Raw genomic sequence first — 18,414 nt, 5'->3', positions numbered from 1 at the left:
CTTCTTGCAGACACAGATTTCCAGATGACTGCTAATCTGGTTGGCAGCATCTGAACCTTTAGCTATTCTGCAAGTGAATGGTATAAACAGGCTGCTAGAGATCTCCGCTCTTTAGCTTCCACTGTCTGGAGTGTTCCAATAGACCAGAAGTACAATTTAGAGCTCCATTTTCTGCTTGAAGAATGACCCAGTTTTTATTTATTTTTTCCTCCCTTTTCACTACCAATCACATTTGTACACCGCAGTGATTTTATATCCCTTTTGAGCGTCCCAAGAAGGTTGTTGCAATGCACTTGGCACGGCAGATCTGCTGCCAAGCGAGGTTTATTTGTACTGTCCTTACTCTTCTGATTCCGTATAACGTGAGACATGGAGAGATGGCTTGTTAAGGGATCCTATCTACTGGGGAAGTCGCTGGTCTTTCTGCAGAAGGTCTCACTGTCTGTGTAGCGGCTTGGTTTGGAAGCGATTATTCCAACTGCTGCCTCCACTGAACCTAGAAAAGCCATATTCCAAAGCATATAGTTAGGCAAAAAGCTATGAAAGCTGTGTGAAGTCTGCCGTGCCACTCAAGCGAAAAATCACATCCTGACTTAAAACCAGCGAGATTCACAAATAAGCAGTGGGAGTTGACAGGTCTGCTAAACCAGGCTAATGGCTGTGCTCAGGATGCTTCCCATCACTCCAGTGGCATTAGCAGTAATGTAGCAGAACAATCCTGGTTATAAAGACTTTCTTGTTCTACTCCATTTCCTGCCTGCATGCCCGGTGGATGGCAAAGCTTAGAACCGTACCGGAAAAAGACACAGCTGTGTTATACGCTGTGAACTGCTTTCCTACCATATTATTGGTACTGTGGGACTGTCCTGTTTTTAACCACTTCTGGACCGAAAGGATTTGACCCCCCCCCCCCTTAATAACCAGGCTGTTTTTTGCGATTCGGCACTGTGTTGCTATAACAGACAATTGCGCGGTCGTGCGATGCTGTACCTAAATAAAATTGATGTCCTTTTTTTCCCCACAAATAGAGCTTGCTTTTGGTGGTATTTGATCTGTGCGATTTTTATTTTTTGCGTTATAAACAAAAAAAGAGCGACAATTCTGAAAAAAAAACAATATTTTTTACTTTCTGCTATATAACATATATATATATATATATAAAAAAAAATTAAAAATCTATTTTTTTCATCCTTCTAGGCCAATTTGTATTCTGCTACATATTTTTGGTAAGTGCCGGTTCACACTTGTGCGATGCGGGAAGGCTGCAAATTCGCAGCCTGTTCCCGCATCGCAAACGCACATCTGGCAGTTCACACTGCCAAATGCGATACGCGGGGGGTGTCAATTAAATGTTAACGACACCCCCAGTTTGATCGCATATCGCAGTGCGATCTGACAGTTCGCACAGGATCGGATCGCACAAATGTGAACCACTGTGTGATCCGTTCCTGATGCAGTTGAAAAAAAGGCTCCTGTGCGACTTTTGTGCGGGTGCAGTGCGAATTTAGCCATACAAAGTGTATGGCTGAATTTGCATCCGCACAGGAGATCGCATGTAATGAGGGAGCAGTGCGCTTCGAATTACATGTGATCTCCGCAGCCGCACTGGTGTGAACCGGCACTAAAACAAAAATACCAAAAGGCTTATTTCGATTGGTTTGCGCAAAAGTTACAAACTAGGCGCAGTGATGGCAAACCTTGGCACCCCAGATGTTTTAGAACTAAATTTCCCATGATGCTCATGCACTCTGCAGTATAGTTGAGCATCATGGGAAATATAGTTCCAAAACCTCTGGAGTGCCAAGGTTCGCGATCATTGAACTAGGGGAAAGATTTGTGTCATTTCTTTTTTTCTACTAGTAATGGCGCCACTTTGCAATTTTTTGCGGGACTACGACATTTTGGCAGACAGATTGGACCCCTAACTGACATTTGTGACACTTTTGGGGGGACCAGTGATGTTACTACAGTTATTAGTGCTAAAAAGATGCACTGTTACTGTAATGACACTGGCAAGGAAGGGGTTAACCCAGGGGTGATCAAAGGGTTAAGTGTGAGCCTAGGGGGTGTTTTCTAACTGTGGGGGGGAGGGACTTGTGAAATGATCACAGAGACCTGTGATCATATATAGGAGGATCACAGGCGCTCAGTGAGCATTTTGTTTACAACAGCAGACAGTCGTTCTCTCTCAGTGGGGAGCGATCGCGGGTGCCCTGCGGCAATCTGTGCCGCCAGTCCCATGGATCAGCATCCCCACTCACCCCCAGGAGAGCTCTCACAAGCCGCCGTATAGGTACGGCGATTCGCACAGCTGAGCCAGCCTGCCGCAGTATATATGTGGCGGGCAGTCAGCAAGTGGTTAAAGTGTACCTGTACTTTTTCCATTCAGGGTACATGGTAAGTAGGGGTGCAACTAATGGCTCGTACACCCGATCAGATAATTGGACGACTTATCGTTCACATTTTGTTGCATACTGGTATCGAATTCAACAATGCGTGCTAAACATATGATTTTTTTTTTTTCAAAAGATTCTGGAAAAGCTTCCTGGTTGCGTTTCTCATGCTTTGGGTCAGAGGGCTGGTTTCCCATACTTGGGGTCAGAGGGCTGGTTTCCCATACATGGGGTCAGAGGGCTGGTTTCCCTTGCTTGGGGTCAGAGGGCTGGTTTCTCATGCTTTGGGTCAGAGGGCTGGTTTCTCATGCTTTGGGTCAGAGGGCTGGTTTCTCATGCTTGGGGTCAGAGGGCTGGTTTCTCATGCTTGGGGTCAGAGGGCTGGTTTACCATACATGGGGGTCAGAGGGCTGGTTTACCATACATGGGGGTCAGAGGGCTGGTTTCCCATTCTTGGGGTCAGAGGGCTGGTTTCCCATTCTTGGGGTCAGAGGGCTGGTTTCCCATACATGGGGTCAGAGGGCTGGTTTCCCATACATGGGGTTAGAGGGCTGGTTTCCCATACATGGGGTCAGAGGGCTGGTTTCCCATACTTGGGGTCAGATTGCTGGTTTCCCATACTTGGGGTCAGAGGGCTGGTTTCCCATACTTGGGGTCAGAGGGCTGGTTTACCATACATGGGGTCAGAGGGCTGGTTTCGCATACATGGGGTCAGAGGGCTGGTTTCCCATACATGGGGTCAGAGGGCTGGTTTCCCATACATGGGGTCAGAGGGCTGGTTTCCCATACATGGGGTCAGAGGGCTGGTTTCCCATACATGGGGTCAGAGGGCTGGTTTCCCATACTTGGGGTCAGATTGCTGGTTTCCCATACTTGGGGTCAGAGGGCTGGTTTCCCATACTTGGGGTCAGAGGGCTGGTTTCCCATACTTGGGGTCAGAGGGCTGGTTTCCCATACATGGGGGTCAGAGGGCTGGTTTACCATACATGGGGTCAGAGGGCTGGTTTCCTATACTTGGGGTCAGAGGGCTGGTTTCCCATACTTGGGGTCAGAGGGCTGGTTTCCCATACTTGGGGTCAGAGGGCTGGTTTACCATACATGGGGGTCAGAGGGCTGGTTTCCCATACATGGGGGTCAGAGGGCTGGTTTCCCATATTTGGGGTCAGAGGGCTGGTTTCCCATACTTGGGGTCAGAGGGCTGATTGAAAATAACTTAGGGGATTCCCCCATCCATACAAGCAAGATGGATGGAGGAATCCTGCTCCAGCTGTCTGGGGATTTGAAATCCTAGCCCTTCTCCCTCTTCTCTGTGCAGCACTTCCGGCAAAGACCATATCAATTCTGATTGGTCATAGCCATCACATTGACAGTGCTGACCAATCAGAATCCATCTGGTCTATTGCGGAAGCACTGATGAAGAAGAGGGAGAAGAGTGGGGATTTCACATCCCTGGACGGCTGGAGTGAGGCAAGTACAGCAGGGACTGGGAGAGTGAAGGAGGGTGTCCGACGTTAGTTCACCTTAAAAAAAATTTCTGTAATGATGAACTAACCCTCATATGTGGGATTTTTTATCACTTACTAAAAGAACCTTTAAAAATAAAAAATGAAAAAGCCTTCTAGCTTATTCCAAAGGTGCTTAAAGTAGTATTATCCAGTAAAAGATTTATTAAAATTCTGACCTCAGCACTTGCAGTTTAAAATATTCAATGTTGCTGGCTCCTGCTTTTAGTGCTGCTTCCCTGAACTTTTGGCCTTCACAGAAAAGGGTTAACAGATGACATCTCCAGTCAGCCTGTTAAATTGGAGATGGGAGGGGGGAGGAGCCACCCTGAAACAGGAAAGTGGAGACAGTGGTCCTAGCACCAGCTTTTTTAAATACCAAACATGTTCTACTTACCTTCTCTGTGCAGTTGGTTTTGCCCTTATCCTCCTCTTCTCAGATCCCTTGTTCCTGCTCCTGGCCCCTCCCTCCTGTCAAGTGCCCCCACAGCAAGCAGATTGCTATGGGGGAACCCGAGCCATGCTGCAGCTCCGTGTGTACATTAAAAATTGTGACAGCGGATTCTGGGAGAATATACCTCGCCCGCTGTCATAGGATGAGGGGGGGATTGAGGAGGGAGGTGCAGGTGCTGCGACATTTTACATGTTCTACCCTAACAATGGGTAAACATGTAAGATATTCCATAGGTGCACTTATCCTTTAAATCAGCTTCTGAAATTGCTTAAAAATCTGATGGTTTAATATCACTTTAAAGTGGAAGGCAAGTCAAAATCTAATTAAGCTTAAATGTACTTCCACCCCATTCCAGGCCTAATCTACCTACCCTGTAAAAGGAAAAATACCTATTCTGAAGTCGCCGGGGTCCCATGATCTCTTCAGCGCTGGCTTCAGTGTAGAGGACAACAGCTGCAGAGCTAGTGCGATGACGTCACCCATAGGCTTACTATGGGGCATCTGTTGTTGGCTTTCCTTGGTCTACACTGAAGCCGGCACTGCGACTTGGATCATGTGACCAGACCAGGGTGGCTTCAGAATAGGTTTAGAATGAGGGTGGGAGTACATTTAGGGTTTGTTAGGTTTTGACTTGCCTTCTACATAAAAAGGTTGCGTCACGGGATTTGAATTTCAGTTAAGACTGTTCAACGATCAATCTGAATTCATTTACAGGTGCATTTGACCTGCAGTTAACCTCCTTCTGACTCGTATTTGATCTGTTTAAAGTGGGTCTTGCTTTCTAGACTTGTATGGGGGTGCAAACTCACTTGGACCTTATTCTGACTGGGTGTAAGGCAACTCCTTAGGCTCCATTCACACCTTGGCATTCCAAATCGTGGTCAAATTTGCCACAATTCTGCCCGTGATTCCAGAGTTTCCACAAATCACAAGACTCACTTGCGATCCCATTACTTTCAATGACACCCCAATTTTGCCGCATTTGTTGCCTGACAAATCGTGGCAACATCATGCCAACAGAATTGTGGGATGCCTGTCCCCCAAAAGAAGTTCTGGAACTTCTTTTGGGCAACAGCCGTACCACGATTCTGTTTGCGTGATTTTGCAATGATTTCTTGGGCGATAATCACGGCACAATCGCGATTGGGGTGCCAATAAATGTAACGAGATCACAAGCACGTCCCGTGATTTGCACTGGTTAGGGAATCATGGCCAGAATTGCAGCTATTCTGCCCACGATCCGGAACGTCAAGGTGTATACTAAAGCCATGTACTGCTTTAGACTTTTACACATATGATATTTTTTTATACAGGTAGGAGGCAAAAGGTATAGCAAGTCCAGTCGTGACTGGATATACCAAATCACACATGACAGTTGTAAACCTGGAAAACTTGCTTTTACTGAAAGCAATAATAATAATATATTATATATATATATATATATATATATATATATATATATATATATATAATAGTAGGTGTCTGCAATCGTTTTTTTTATTTTTTATAAATATTATACAGGATTTATGTAGTGCCAACAGTTTTACGCAGCGCTTTACAATGTAAGGGCAGACAGTACAGTGAAATAAAGTAAAAAAGTAGAGTTCAAATAGTACAGTAAAAAATAGTACAGTAAAAAATAGTACAGTAAAAGTATGTAAAATAGTACAGTTACAATACAATTCAATACAGGAAGAATCAGAGGGCCCTGCTCGTTAGAGCTTAAACTTTTAATGCAAGCTGCAATTGCTTATCTTATCTCCTACTAAAATCGCTAAATTTCCTGTCTCTCGCTTTCTGAGTAATTTCCTTTTGTACAAGTACAGATGCTAAGGTTAGCATGGCAGAAGAGAACTAGTTTTTAAGGAGAGGACAACATTGGCAGCCTCCATATTTCTCTCAGCATAGATTTTCTAGGTAGTTCATGGAGTCTTCTTATCATTTTGTAACTGCCTATCCATACGAGCAAACAGATACACTGATAGTCTACTGGAGCCTGGGATTGCACCCATGATCTGCTGATCTTGGGTACAATGCTTTACAGGTTCCAAAAAAAAAAAAAATTGCATATTTTTTTACCTGTAAAAAAAGTGCATTTATTTATTTTTTTTAAATTGATTATTTTTTTTTTTAGAAAGGTGAACTTATCCTTTTAGCTTGTTTTATTAAGCTTTCTCAAAAAGCCCTCATTCACACCAGTGTGGCTTGTCATGCGATTTGACAGCTCAAATCCCATGACAAGTCGCACCCTATTCTTGGCAATGGAACTGTTCAAATTGGTGCGATGCCGACTTTGCGGTGCTGCACCAATTTGAAAAAGTAGTTCCTGCACTACTTTTGGCGACAGGTGTGACTTGCATAGACATCTGTGCATGAAGTCGCACAGATGTCAGCCAAGTCGCACCTGACGTCGCACTGACATGCGCTGACAATGGGAAGTCCCACAGTTTCAAAGCTGCATTCAGTTTGAACTTCGATTAAGGTCCTTTTCACACAGGCGGACCGTTCAGATCCGCCTGTCCGTTTTTTTGCAGATCTGCCCCATAGACATGCATGGGGTGACGTGCGGATCTGAACGTCATCCCATGCATGTCTATGGGGCATCGAATGTCAGCGGAGACATGTTCGCTGACTTCCGATCCGATCCGTCAAATCTGGACGGATGGAAACCCTATTTTCCATCCGTCCAGCGGATCGGATGAGAACGGACCAACGGTCCATTCCCATCCGATTCCCCCATAGAGATGCATGGGGACCTGACAGCTGTGTCTCCGCACACAGCGCAGAGAACAGCTGTCATCCTCCTGCTCAGCGGGGGATCAGCAGATCGATTCCCCGCTGAGATAAACAGAGTCCATCCGACAGACGGACTGTGTGAAAGGGGCCTAAAACCTAGAAGCTGATTGGTTACTATGCACAGCTGCATAAGTTTTTAAGTGCACAAGTTTTGGTAAATCTCACTAATTACTGGAGAGAATACGATTAGGGATGATCGAAACTTTTGAAAAGTTCGGTTCGACCAAAACCCCCGAACTTCCCGAAAGTTCGACCGGGTTTCAGAACCCCATTGAAGTCAATGGGACCCGAACTTCGGTAATCAAAAAACACAATTTTGAAGCCCTAAAACCCAATAAATGCCCCTAAAAAGTGCCTAGGGTTCTGGGTCATGCCCCAGGGACTATTAATCACACAAAAAAAAGTTCTTAAAAATTGTCATTTTTGATAGAGAGCCAATTATTGAAAAAATTATTGGAAAAAAAAAAAAAGAGATTTCTTTGGATTTAGTGTCTGGGGGGGGGGGGGGGGGGTCTAAAAAGTGTACCTGTGAAGTTTCAGCTCTGTAGCATGTCCAGAACCAGAAAAAAAAGTTTGTTTGTATTAGAATTGCAGTAGAGCAGGATAATGGCTCCGCTATTTTCACATCCGGCTTTTTGTTGCAGGCGTTTATAGGGCTTTTTTGTGGACGTGTTTGGAGGCAGGCATGACATCTGAACTTCTGTGTAGAGGTATATATACACACACACACATGTGTATATATACCCCTATACAGAAGTTCAGATGTTATGCCTGCCTCCAAAGACGCCCAAAAAATGCCCAAAAAAAACGCCTGCAACAACACACCTGGGCATTTTTGTAGCAGGCGTTTTTTTGGGCATTTTTTGGGCGTCTTTGGAGGCAGGCATAACATCTGAACTTCTGTATAGGGGTATATATACACACACACTTATATGTATTTATACACATACACACATATAGGTGTGATAGGAGCGAAGTCCTATGCCTGTTAATAATTTCATTAGCGCAGCCATAGGGTTCTGCTACTTTCACACCTATATATGTGTAAGTATATATATACATACGTGTGTGTGTGTATATATACCCCTACACAGAAGTTCAGATGTCATGCCTGCCACTATCCTGCTCTACTGCAATTCTAATAGAAACAATCTTTTTTCTATGGCTGTCACCCTGACATGGAAGGGTTTGGTCACCCTGCTATAGCAGTCAGAGTCAGTTAACCCTACACTACACTACAGTCCCCTAACACTTAACACTTTCCCTACAGAAACTAGATTATTAAATCTAACTATAGTGGAAAATAGTACCCTAACTACACTAGATATCCCTTTCCTCACACTAATAATTGCTAAATGACACTTTTGAAGCAGGGGTAACAGAACTGCTTCCACTCTCTTCCACAGCCCTGTATTAAAGTGCTAGAGATTTGGCGGGGCTATCTTATATACTGGGGGGCGTATTCACTACTGATTGGCCTCTGGACCCCCTAGTCACTCCAATCACATTCCTAGCATCCTCCTGCCCCCTCAATTGGCTTTTACTGATGGTTCTGGTCCAATCACAGGCTTTTAAAACCCAGTTCCTGTCCTATTGCATTTTGGTCAGTTCTGGTTGCCGAATTCCGAACTTTTTCAGCAAAAAGTTCGAAATTCGTCCGAATTTCGAACAGTAAATGTTCGGGTCGAACCGATGGTCGACCCGAACCATTCGATCATCCCTAAAGACGATCAGCTCACTGACTTTTGCAGACCATCGGGTTAAGTTAGGTAATCAGCGAGATGGGGCATAATTGACAATTTTGTTACTGCCTAGAGTTCAGAAAAGCCTCAGCCAAGTTATGTTACTAACTGGATCCAGAGCTTTGTTGAGACCTTGTCTACAAAGTGTACAAGGAGCATTGTGATTTTTAGCTATGTAACATGACTCTACCCGTCTTAACGTGTCACCTCCATCTCAAGTGTCCAGTCTAATTTTATGTATGATTTTACACCCTGTTCCTTTCAGTCCTAAGGGCTCTTTACTGGATGTTTACTACCACCCCTTGCTATGGTGACATTTTAACCACTTGCCTACCAGGCTTTTTCTGCCACTTTTTTTTACAAGTTTAAGTCAGTATTTTTTGCTAGAAAATGACTTACAAACCCCAAACATTATATATACAGTGGGTACGGAAAGTATTCAGACCCCCTTAAATTTTTCACTCTTTGTTATATTGCAGCCATTTGCTAAAATCATTTAAGTTCATTCTTCTTCCTCATGAATGTACACATAGCACCCCATACTGACAGAAAAACACAGAATTGTTGACATTGTTGCAGATTTATTAAAAAAGAAAAACTGAAATATCACATGGTCCTAAGTATTCAGACCCTTTGCTGTGACACTCATATATTTAACTCAGGTGCTTTCCATTTCTTCTGATCATCCTTGAGATGGTTCTACACCTTCATTTGAGTCCAGCTGTGTTTGATTATACTGATTGGACTTGATTAGGAAAGCCACACACCTGTCTATATATGACCTTCCAGATCACAATGCATGTCAGAGCAAATGAGAATCATGAGGTCAAAGGAACTGCCTGAAGAGCTCAGAGACAGAATTGTGGCAAGGCACAGATCTGGTCAAGGTTACAAAAAGATTTCTGCTGCACTTAAGGTTCCTAAGAGCACAGTGGCCTCCATAATCCTCAAATGGAAGACGTTTGGGACAACCAGAACCCTTCCTAGAGCTGGCCATCCGGCCAAACTGAGCTATCGGGGGAGAAGAGCCTTGGTGAGAGAGGTAAAGAAGAACCCAAAGATCACTGTGGCTGAGCTCCAGAGATGCAGTCAGGAGATGGGAGAAAGTTGTAGAAAGTCAACCATCACTGCAGCCCTCCACCAGTCGGGGCTTTATGGCAGAGTGGCCCGACGAAAGCCTCTCCTCAGTGTAAGACACATGAAAGCCTGCATGGAGTTTGCTAAAAAACACCTGAAGGACTCCAAGATGGTGAGAAATAAGATTCTCTGGTCTGATGAGACCAAAATAGAACTTTTTGGCCTTAATTCTAAGCGGTATGTGTGGAGAAAACCAGGCACTGCTCATCACCTGTCCAATACAGTCCAAACAGTGAAGCATGGTGGTGGCAGCATCATGCTGTGGGGGTGTTTTTCAGCTGCAGGGACAGGACGACTGGTTGCAATCGAGGGAAAGATGAATGCGGCCAAGTACAGGGATATCCTGGACAAAAACCTTCTCCAGAGTGCTCTGGACCTCAGACTGGGCCGAAGGTTTACCTTCCAACAAGACAATGACCCTAAGCACACAGCTATAATAACGAAGGAGTGGCTTCACAACAACTCCGTGACTGTTCTTGAATGGCCCAGCCAGAGCCCTGACTTAAACCCAATTGAGCATCTCTGGAGAGACCTAAAAATGGCTATCCACCAACGTTTACCATCCAACCTGACAGAACTGGAGAGGATCTGCAAGGAGGAATGGCAGAGGATCCCCAAATCCAGGTGTGAAAGACTTGTTGCATCTTTCCCAAAAAGACTCCTGGCTGTATTAGATCAAAAGGGGGCTTCTACTAAATACTGAGCAAAGGGTCTGAATACTTAGGACCATGTGATATTTCAGTTTTTCTTTTTTAATAAATCTGCAACAATGTCAACAATTCTGTGTTTTTCTGTCAATATGGGGAGCTGTGTGTACATTCATGAGGAAGAAGAATGAACTTAAATGATTTTAGCAAATGGCTGCAATATAACAAAGAGTGAAAAATTTAAGGGGGTCTGAATACTTTCCGTACCCACTGTATATATATATTTTTTTTTTAGCAAAGACCCTAAGGAATAAAATAGTGATTATTGCAATTTATTTTTTCACACGGTATTTGCGCAGCGGTTTTGCAAATGCAATTTTATGGGAAGAAAATGCACTTTAATGAATGTTAAAAAGACACAAAGATGATGATACGCCGAGTAAATAGATACCCAACATGTCACACTTTTAAATTGTGCCTGCTCGTGGATTGGTGACAAACTACGCTACCTACATAGGCGAGGATTTAAACCCTTTTACAGTTTACCTGTTTAGCATTATAGAGGCGGTCTAGTGCTAGAATTACTGCGCTCACTCTAACGTTCACAGCAATACCTCGCATGTGTGGTGTGAATACCGTTTACATATGCTTTCACTTCTGCCCGTGAGCACGGAGGGATGGGGGCACTTTCATTTTTTTTTACTTTATTTTACTTTTTATTTTTACACACTCCATTTATTTTATTTTTTATTCCTATTAGACCCCATTTCACACTAGCGCGACTTGTCAGGCGACTTGGTCGCCTGACAAGTCGCGGTGGGTCGCCTGCCATTGATTAGCACAGGACCCGTTCTAATAGGAGCGACACAAGTCGCTCCGACTTAGAAAAAGGGTCCTGTACTACTTTGGGGCAACCTGGAGGCGACTTGCATTGACTTCAATGATATGAAGTCCGTGCATGTCGCACCGCGACTTCACAGGTCGCCCCAGCAAGTCGCGTCGCCCCTGTCTGAAGGGGGTCTAACAAGGAATGTAAACATCACTTGTAATAGAAGTAAGGATGACAGGTCCTCTTTATGGAGAGATCTGAGGTTAAAAGACCCCAGATCTCTTCTTTACCTTTTAAAAGCAAAAGATCAAAAGGAAAAAAAAAAAAAAAGTTAAACCTTTGCTTTAAAAAAAAAAAAAAAAATCACTTGCTTCCCGCCTGGACCGGAATTGAAGTCATGATATTGCTCAAGTCTTCCAAGGCCATAGAGGTGATCAAAGAGTATTAACTCTTTGATTGCCGATGGGAGCAGCCAGCCGCCCAGTCGTATTGTTTATCGGGCGACCCGGTGGAAACCATAATCCCAAGAAACAACAGCAAACGGCGGGAACTGATATCTTCAGCCATAATCCTGGTAAACCTCTTGCAAACCGCAATGTATATATTCATAGTGCGATCGGCAAGTAATTCAATTACATTTTCAAGCACAGTTTTCTGTTCTGTTCTTGTACAATCTAAGAAAACAGTGAAACCCTTTAAGGCTCATTCCCGAAAACACGGCAGAAACAAGGTGTTGGTAACCCATAGCAGCCTCATTCCAGAACTGACCAATACCAAACCAAAAAGGGATTTTAATTGGTTGCTCTGGTCTTTGCACTAAACGCTTCATTTGATAGACCTTGCATTTATATTTAGGTAAACATATGATTTTGTTTCCTATTATAAAATTATTTTTTTTCACATATTTTAAATTGTGCTTACAAATGAACATAATCTAAAAAGGCTCAGCTAACAATGGGTACTGTAAATGTCTAGACTAGCATTAGGAAAAGACAGCATATAAATATTCGGTTTATTATGAAAAAGCATGGATCAACATTTTCAGGGAAAACCTTTGCACTGTTCCTGTAATTACTTGGATGGTAACAATGAGAGTTCTTACTGCAGTGTTTAAATGACAATCTATGATGAAGCCTCAGCGCTGTGTTTGGATGCCTCTGAAAATACAAATGAATGCAGTCTTAGAAAGCTATAGCTATAAATTGTTGCACAGCATCAACTGTTCTTGTACAGGATTTATTTTTCCAGAACAGACTTAACTAATATGTCCATCAGTCTTAAGGATTATTGTGGCAAAACATCTGTCACCTCTAAGTGTCTATAAAGTTTATAATGTCACACTGTGTAGTTTGCTTTGCAGATAAGGATGGTGTTAGTGTATGTTTAATTGTTGCAAAGTGCAACACATTGAGGTAGGTTTACTTAACCACTTCTGGATCGGGCCTATTTCTGACACTTGTTTACAAGTTAAAATCATTTTTTTTGCTAGAAAATTTCTTATCACACCGTATTTGTGCAGCGTTCTTCCAAATGCAATTTTTTTGGAAAAAAAAAAAATCACTTTTTTTAATTTAAAATTAAGAAAACAGTAAAGTTAGCCCACTTTTTTCTATAATCTGAAAGATAATGTTACGCTGAGTAAATAGATACCCAACATGTCATGCTTTAAAATTGCGCACGCTCGTAGAATGGCGACAAACATTGGTACTTAAAAATCCCCATAGGCGACATTTTAAAAAAATGTCTACATTTTATTAGTCTAGAGCTACAGAGGAGGTCTAGGGCTAAAAGTATTGCTCTCGCTCTAATGATCGCGGCGATACCTCACATGTGTGGTTTGAACACCGTTTACATATGTGGGTGGGACTTGCGTATGTGTTTGTTTCTGCGCGCCAGCTAACGGGGACAGGGTGCTTTAATTTTTCTATTTTCCTATTTATTTTATCTATAATTTTTTATTTTTACACAGTTTCTAAACAAAAAAAAAATCTTGATCATTTTTATTCCTATTACAAGGAATGTAAACATCCCTTGTAATAGAAATAAGCATGACAGGACTTCTTTAATGTGAGATCTGGGATCAAAAAGACCTCAGATCTCACATCTGCACTAAAAAAAAAAAGTCATTTTTTTTCAGAATGAAAAAAAAATATAGGCTCTATAAATGCGTTGCTAGGAGACGATGTTTGACGTCGCTCTGGTCCTCCAAGGCCATAGAGTGGAGTGGGGGCCATCTTGCCCTCACTCGACTTCCTGCCTGTGAGAAGCGGGGACCGGATCATTTTCCCTGCTACCGGCAGGTCCGGTAAGCGGGGAAAACGACCGGGAAGCGCCTGGAGGCGGGGAGGGGCACCTCTACCGCCGCACCGTAAGGGTGATCCGGCAGCAAATCCGCCGCTGGGACCACCCTTTTGTGAAAGAGGACCACCGGCAGTTTAAAAAAAAACTTGGAGCTATCTGCTGCCATAACCCTGTTATTTAACGTCAAAGTACCGACGTATAACTGACATATAACTGCAGCGGGCGGTCCGGAAATGGTTAAAGTGGAGTTCCACCCTAATTTTATACTTACCTCCATCTTCTCGCTCCGGGTCACCTGAAAAAGAAATGGATAATCGCATTTTTTTTTTACTTACCTCGTAGCGAAGAAAATATACTTACCTTACTTCCTTCTTCCTCCTTCCTCGGCCTTGGCCCGTCGTCACTTCCTGGCTCTGCAATGATTCCTGGGAGCTGGACGTCATCGCTCCCAGGAATCATTGCGCCTGCACCGGGCCCGACGTCAGTTCCGGGTCGCGCGCGTCACCCCCTTCTAAACAGCTTCTGGGCATGCCCAGAAGCTGTGGAGGGATGACGCGCGTGCACCGGAAGTGACGGCGGGGCCGGCGCAGGGCATCGAGGGACCGAAGAAGGCGGAAGAGGACGCCGAAGAGGATTTCGCTGGCTTCAAGCTGCCCACATCTGAGATGGCAGCGCTGGACAAGATGTTTTCAAGGTAAGTATTTGTCCTAACAGGTAAGTGCAACCCAGGACAGATCAGAGGCTAGCCATTGTGGAATGCACTAGCCCTTGACTGTCCCGGGGGTATTTTTAAAAAAAAAAAAAAATCCAGGGTGGAACTCCGCTTTAAGGCAAATAGCTTAGGAAATTAAGTAAAGCTTCACTTTATAAAGAATACCCAATCGCATGCAAGCAAAAAAAAAGTTTACTTTTACATGATTGGATGATGGAAGTCAGCAGAGTTCCCCCTCATTTACTAAGCTCTGGAGCAGCGTCACTTGCAGAGTGCAACTGCGCTTGCAATGTGTACAATCTATTTGCCTTTAGTATTCAACTCCATTGCTACCTATTGTAACAATGTAACTGGTACACCCTAAATATACCCATATACATCACATTACATATGTGACAAGATTTTTTCCCTATCCACTTGCCTCCTGGAAGACTTTACCTCCCTCATGACCAGGCCATTTTTTTACTATTCGGCACTACGCTGTACCCAGTTCTTTTGGTGGTATTTGACCACTGTATTTTTTTTATTTATTGCAGATAAAAAAAGACAGAACGTTTTGACAATTTACTTTCTGCTATAAAATATATCCAGTAAAAAAAAAAATCAAATTTCTTTTTAAATTTTGGCCAAAATGTATTGTGCTGCATGTCTTTAGTAAAAAAAAAAAAAAAAAAAAAAAATCCCAATGAGTGTATATTGATTGGTTTGTGTGACAGTTTGAGCGTCTACAAAGTATGAGATATATACTGACATTTTAATTTTTATTTTATTTTTTGTATACTACTTTATGGTGGTGATCAGTGACTTATAATGGGACTGTGAGTGCAGCGGACAATCTGACACTAACTGTTACTAGGGGGAACTGATTAACTGCCACTGACATCACCAGTGACACAAATACAGTGATCAGTGCTAACAATATGCATTGTCACTTTACTAATGACACTGACCACCCTAGCTGTTTACCCTTTCCTACTCAAAGTATGTGTAATGTGTGAGATATGTGCTGCTTTTACTAAGGATGTTGTTTTTTTTTTTTTTTTTTTTTTTTCCTACTTAGCAGGAAAAGAAAAAAAAACAGCAAGATCACCTGCAAGTGAACAGAGCTCTGTATTGTTTACAATCACAGAGCTCTGTTCCGTGAATCACTGCTTGGCCAAGACCCACTGATCGGCTTGTGCTATAATGAATCACATCAATGTTAGGTTAAAGTGGTTTTAAACCCTTTCATATACCCAGTGAAGTGACTAGCCTTGGGTGATACACAGAGATGAAACAAATCCTCCTACATAAATTGTACCTGTGTATCTGCAGCCCTTTCTTCTCTACATCAGTTCAAAGGGCTGAACTTTAAAGCTTGTCTGAGAGTTCAGAAAAGAGGGGGCAGAAAGCTGAAGTTTTACTCTGCAGAGCTCAGTGAGAAGAGCTCTGACAACTTATTGGAGGGAATGAACACACCTCCTTCATACAGCACAAGGGAACAGAGCTGAGGCTGCCAATCAGCTGGAGGTTCCTCCCCTGTCACCATTTTTCTTGATGTCAAGATAACTTTTGAATTGCTATTAAAAAAAAAACTAAAAAATCTTATACAAAGGCAAAAGTTTTAGATTTCAAAAGGACACATTTTGCTAAAATGGGGAAATTTCTAAAAAAAATTATTGAAAGGTTGAAGTAAAATGACAGGAGTAAGCAATCAGTGGGCACTATTAACGTCTACCATCCTGGAGGCAACTAGACTATATGTCAGGCAATTTAGTAAGAATAAACAGAAGAAAAAAACAATATGGTTCACTAAAGAGGTAAGTAGGATAGTAAAGGGAAAAAAATAGCATATAGAAGATTCAAGGAAACAGGAGGTGTCACTGATAGAGAAGAGTATAAAAATCGACAAAAGGAGGCCAAACACATTATCAGTGCTGCCAAAACACAAGAAGGGGAGGGAATATTGAGAAAGGAGATACATTAGTGATAGTAGGAAAAAATACAATGGGATCACACTAAAATGAAAACTGGGCCCTTATGCTGAGGGAGGCCTGGATGTAGCAAACCATTTAAACCATTACTTCTGTTCAGTCTTCTCAGAAATAAATTGTACGAACAATAAAAAGTTAGAGAATCATATTGGTTCTAGTAATGACTGTTCATTTTTAGGATTTCTGGAGACAGAGGTAGCAGAGGAACTGCTCGGTTAAAGCTTAAGGCCCCTTTCACTCACACGGTCTGTCGGACGGAGTCCGTTTTTCTCAGCGGGGGATCGATCCGCCGATCCCCCGCTGAGCAGGAGGATGACAGCTGTGTCTCCGCGCTGTGTGCGGAGACACAGCTGTCAGTTCCCCATGCATCTCTATGGGGGAAATCGGATGGGAACGGACCGTCGGTCCGTTCTCATCCGATCCGATCCGCTGGACAGATGTAAAATAGGGTTTCCATCCGTCCAGATTTGACGGATCGGATGTCAGCGGACATGTCTCCGCTGACATCCGATGCCCCATAGGGATGCATGGGGGGACCGTTCAGATCCGCCTGCAAAACGGACAGGCGGATCTGAACGGTCTGCCTGTGTGAAAGAGCCCTAATAAAGCAACGGGCCATGATTGTATTCATCCTAGAGTTCTAAGAGAACTTCAAGATACAGTTGTTGAAGCATTAGCGGATCTTTTTAATCAATGTCCTCTAACAGGATAAGTTCCCCATGATTGGCAGACAGTTAATATTGTATCTATACACAAGAAGGGCAGCAAGGTGAAAGCTGGTAATTACAGCCCAGTGAGTTTAACATCAGTTGTAGTCAAGTTAACCACTTTACCACCGGAGGATTTTGCTGTCTTACGTCTGGGCCACGTACGTCGTGTGACGCCGTACCCAAACGAAATTTACGTCCTTTTTTTCCCACAAACAGAGCTTTCTTTTGGTGGCATTTGATCACCTGTGTGATTTTTACTTTTTGTGCTATAAACAAAAAAAGAGCATACATTTTGAAAAAATAACAATATTTTTCACATTTGTTTATATGAAATTCCCACCCAAAAAAATGTAAAAATCTAAATTTTTTAAAATTTTTGGCCAATTTGTTTTCTGCCTATGTTGCTAAAAAAAATCGCAATAAACGTATTTTGATTGGTTTGCACAAAAGTTATTGCGTTTACTAACTAAGGGAAAGATTTCTGTCATTTTTGGTGTTTTTTTTTTTTTTTAACGAGTAATGGCGGCGATCTGCGATTTTTTTTTTTTGCGGGACTGCGACATTGCGGCGGACAGATCGGACCCTTGACTGACATTTTTGACACTTTTGGGGGTACCAGTGACATTATTGCTATACATATGCACTGTTACTGTAAAAATGACACTGGCAGGGAAGGGGTTAATTTTTATTGGTGATCAAGGGGTTAATGTATGCCTGGTGCTTACTGACGTGTGTGGGGGGAGGGGACTATGTGACACAAGGGCAGATTGCAGGTTCAGCTATGCTGAACCCTGCAATCTGACCCTGCCTGTCACTTAGGAGATCCGCTCGCTTGTGTTTACACAAGCAGGCGGATCTCCACACTCGATTCCCCGACGATCGGGAAAGAGCAGCGGCCACTCCTCCCCTGGCCCGACTCCCGCTGTGACTGAATACAGCGGGAGCGAGCCTCCAGCGGCGCGCGTGCGCCCCCGAGAGAGGGGAATGTCTGGTGACGTAGGTCTACGTCGCCAGACGTTATCGAGCCACTTTGCCGCAGTAGAGCTCTAGTGAGCAGCGGCAAAGTGGTTAATGGAATCACCCCTGAAAAGAAGGATCATTGATCACAACTTGCTGGATCTAAAGCAGCATGGCTTTACTGAGGGCAGATCGTGTCAGATTAACTAGAGTTTTTTTACTACATTACCAATGTTTTGGGACCAGGGTGGTGATGTGGAC

The 18,414-nt window shown here is 43.3% G+C and overlaps 1 protein-coding gene across 4 annotated transcripts in view; it reads left to right on the top strand.

Moving 5' to 3' along the window:
* Window positions 1–18,414, top strand: part of INPP4B (inositol polyphosphate-4-phosphatase type II B) — a 944,562-nt gene that overhangs the window by 277,263 nt on the left and 648,885 nt on the right. The gene's annotated exons all lie outside the window — the stretch shown is intronic.

The sequence above is a fragment of the Pelophylax lessonae genome (assembly GCF_965119305.1).
Source record: "Pelophylax lessonae genome assembly, chromosome: 1".
Taxonomy (NCBI): domain Eukaryota; kingdom Metazoa; phylum Chordata; class Amphibia; order Anura; family Ranidae; genus Pelophylax; species Pelophylax lessonae.
Note: the sequence above shows the minus strand (reverse complement) of the source record. Positions and strands in the feature narration are given on the sequence as shown.